We start from the raw sequence: 2388 nt of genomic DNA, 5'->3' as shown, positions 1-2388 counted from the left end.
GAAAGGAACTGCAAATTAAAACTTCCCTAAGAAACCTGTCCTCTCGTATCAGGTTGGCATAAATCCCAAGATTTGACAGCATCTTGAGCCGGCAAGCCTGCAGGGTGAATCCACTGTGGCACATTGCTAGTGGGTACAGCCTTTATAGAGAGGCATTTGGCAGTAAATGGGAACATTGCGTATACATTGTCCCTTTGGCACACTGATGGTTACTTCTAGGAATCGACCCTGATGATCAGACACGCCTCCCCAAACACACACACAAAACACATGCCCAAGGTTATTTCTTGTGTATAATAATATTATTGTTGTGATATTACTATTATTATCATGGCATTATTTGTAAAAGCTGAATATTGCAAATAACCCAAATACTCATCCATAGATGCTACTGGCCATCTGTAGCACAACAGAATGCTACTGTATTAGACAGGGTTCTCTAGAGAGATGAAACCAGATTGCTGATCATTTTATATATATTTATAAAGATAGAGATACAACACAAGAAATGAACTGTTAAATTATATACAGATAGATAGATAATACAAGAAATAAACAGTTAAATTATAAAGCAGTACAAATGGCTCAGTGCGACTCACTCCTGTGAGAGAGTTGTGAGACACTAGCAGTCCTTCAAGTCTTGAGGGCCGTCAGGTAGTCCTCTGTAGAGAGAGCGAGCTAGGCTATCCCAGCACAGGCAGCAAACAGCAAGGCAGGTCACCAACTGTCAGTCCTCAGCTCCAGGGATGTAAATTTCATTCTTGTGGTCTTAAAGGGACCTCGACTTACAGCGACACAGTCCACAGGCTAGGCATCCCACAGGTAGTGTGCCCTTTAAATTGAGGCACAGAACAAGCAAGGCAGCTGCACACTGGTCCAACGATTAAAGAGCAAGAGACAAGAAAGGCAAGGCTCACCGAGCCATTTATCTCTCCGCCCTTCAATTAATCCCACTTGTGTTTATCGGCCAGGCTGGCACAATAAACTATCTCAGCTACCCAGCCGTGAAAAAAATGCTCATGATTAGGAAGCAAGAATTCCAGAATAAGTGAGAAGAGACGCAACTATAAAAGCAAAGTAGTGTTTATAAACTTATAATGATCACATGGAAAGGGCCTCATTTAAAGAAAAGAAAGAACAGACTCAAATCCCCAGTTCCGAGCTGTGAAGTACAGAAGAGCCAGTTGCTGTTGTCATGCTATCCCATCAGTTCTGGTTCAAGGTGACTCAATGTGCAACAGAAGGAAACCTGCCCGGCCCTGCCTCATCCGCACAATTACTGCTTTATTTGAGCCCCTCGTTGCAGCCACTGTGTCAATCCGTCTTGTTGGGGGTCTTGCGCTTTTTCGAAGACTCTCTACCAAGTGTGACCTTTCTCCAGGAAATGGTCCCCCTTGCTCCCATGTCCAAAGATGACGTCTCGCCATTCTCTGTTCTAAGGAACATTCTGGCTGCACATCTTTCGAGACAGGCACACCAGGAATAATGACTCCTGGCAACGGGTTTGGTGGTGGTTGTTTGGTACTTTAGAAAGTTAGGGAGGGTAGGCGGGAAGAGAGAGAGAGAGAGAGAGAGAGAGGATTTTTGACGGGAAGCAACCTGATCTGACAGAGCGGATTGCCTGGGGTGGCCGGGGCTCTAATCTTAGCAGAAACAGATCTCCAGTCCTTTCTCCTACAGAGCCTCTGGGTAGTTTTGAACTGACAGCCAGGACTTCTTTTCAAAGAAAATGACTTGTGAATTGGCTGCTTGCAGAAGTGAAGTGAGGAAAGTATAGGCAGTCTTCTTACACCAGGAAGCAAAGATCTCCTCAAAGATGGAGAGGTGTCAAAAGCAGCCAGCCTGGATGTGTCCCCAGGGGCATAATTGGAGAAACTGGCCATAGAAAATAATGTCTGCAATTTAATGAAAAAAATATTGAATGAATAAAAAAATCTATAAGCTGAAAAGGTGTTCAAATTTTAAAACAGAGATGGACTATAAAGAAAATGATTGTCCTTCGGTGCCGGCGGCTGCCCATCCGCCGGTTCTATCCTCAAGCATCGGGACAAGGAAAAAAAGAAAGAAAATGATTGTCCAAGAGGAAAGTAAAAGAAGATAGAGGAAAAAACTAGGAGGCAAAGGGCATTTATAGAGCTCTAAATACAGACATGTACATATGTAAATATATTTTTATATAACAATAGGGAAATTGATCTATGTGCAAATGTTTATAGGTTTAGTATTAAGGTAGCAGATGGATATTGGACCTCTACTCAAGTATTTCCTCAATGCAAAAACACTTTGTTCTATTAAACCAGCATTCCATGATGCTCACCTTCCTTACACGATTGCTGAAGACAAAGTGGGTGCATAAGCAAATGTGGTGGAGAAAGCTGATGGTGCCCG

The 2388-nt window shown here is 43.1% G+C and overlaps 1 pseudogene; it reads left to right on the top strand.

Moving 5' to 3' along the window:
• Positions 1-1952: 1952 nt before the first annotated feature.
• LOC142460500 (small nucleolar RNA SNORA57) lies at positions 1953-2053 on the top strand (annotated as a pseudogene).
• The last annotated feature ends 335 nt before the right edge of the window (positions 2054-2388 follow it).

The sequence above is a fragment of the Tenrec ecaudatus genome, chromosome 10, assembly GCF_050624435.1.
Source record: "Tenrec ecaudatus isolate mTenEca1 chromosome 10, mTenEca1.hap1, whole genome shotgun sequence".
NCBI lineage: Eukaryota > Metazoa > Chordata > Mammalia > Afrosoricida > Tenrecidae > Tenrec > Tenrec ecaudatus.
This window is presented reverse-complemented; position numbering and strand designations above follow the sequence as displayed.